Source organism: Schistocerca piceifrons, chromosome 6, assembly GCF_021461385.2.
Source record: "Schistocerca piceifrons isolate TAMUIC-IGC-003096 chromosome 6, iqSchPice1.1, whole genome shotgun sequence".
Classification (NCBI taxonomy): domain Eukaryota; kingdom Metazoa; phylum Arthropoda; class Insecta; order Orthoptera; family Acrididae; genus Schistocerca; species Schistocerca piceifrons.
This window is the reverse complement of record NC_060143.1, coordinates 176,857,325-176,858,651: the sequence shown is the minus strand read 5'-3', so window position 1 is coordinate 176,858,651 and position 1,327 is coordinate 176,857,325. Positions and strand designations below refer to the sequence as shown.

The window sequence follows — 1,327 nt, the reverse complement described above, 5'->3', positions numbered from 1 at the left end:
TATAGCAAATGGATTTTATTTTCATTCCTGTAAACGTGATTTGGAACAAAAGCGTAGCTACGATTAAGATGCTGATGTATCGACTGCAACTAGAACATTTAGAGTAAAGACTAGAGGCACCATCCGTTCGCCGTGTCATCCTCAGTGGAGGACGCAGATACTTGGGGCGTGGGGTCAGCACACCGTTCTCCCGGTCGTTAAGATGGTATTCTTGATTGAAGTCGCTACTATTCGGTCGAGTAGCTCCTCCATTGGCATCACGAGGCCGAGTGCACCCCGAAAAATGGCAACAGCGCATGGCGGCCTGGATGGTCTCCCATCCAAGTGCCGACCACGCCCGACAGCGCTTAACTTCGGTGATCTCACGGGAACCTGTGTATCCACTGCGGCAAGGCCGTTGCCTAGAATAAAGAGTAGGGGGGATTATTTATGTGGCCCTCAATTTTAGTAACTGTCGTAGCTGTATTCGCTGTTAGGATTTCGTCACCTAGATCAGTAAAAATGGAAGCCTACTAGTCTCACTTACATGACCGTCTATCTGTCTACTCAACCCTTAAAACCCGTTTACCTAGAGTACGGGTAGACATAATAAGCGGAAATGTATCGCATTTCCTGCAGTATACGGTCCCTTGGTGGTGTTAAAAAATGAGCTTCTATGTCAACGCAATCTAGAGATACGGCCATTTATGTCAAGAAAATGTAAGCAAAAGGTCAAAAAATGGCTCTAAGATCTATGCGACCATACTGCTTAGGTCATCAGTCCCCTAGACCTAGAACTACTTAAACTTACCCAACCTAACACACATACATGCCCGAGGAAGGATTCGAACTGACGGCGCAAGCAGCTGAGCGGTCCGCGATAAGACGCCGTCGAACGCACGGCTAACCCGCACCGGCAAACTGTTAATATCATCTGGAGTTGCTAAAAAGTTATTCACTTCTGGTGAATGATATTCTGCGCAGTTCATTTAAGATAGAATAACTAAAATATATTTGATGTTACGGAAAAGGAAGGACGCCTAATTCATTTCCCATTGTCTTTATTCATGTTGTTAGATTCGCAATCTGAGCATATGTACTATCCATAACCACACTTTAGCGCCAAGGCATAGTCACAGATATGCGAATACAACACATTGGCTTATACCTGAGGTATTTCGTTTCCCACGAAGTGGTGGCAGACGATGCTGTGGCGTCTCCGAAGTGCTATCTCAGCACATTAGCTGAGCGGACGTTTTCTTCCTGCTGCTAGTCTAATGGACAATGGCAACACCGTAGAATAGATTTGACAACTATGTGACCATCGATTTACATTCTTGCCTGGTTC

At 45.5% G+C, this 1,327-nt stretch overlaps 1 pseudogene; it reads right to left on the bottom strand.

Moving 5' to 3' along the window:
* Positions 1-284: 284 nt before the first annotated feature.
* On the bottom strand, positions 285-402 carry LOC124803733 (annotated as a pseudogene).
* Positions 403-1,327: the final 925 nt, after the last annotated feature.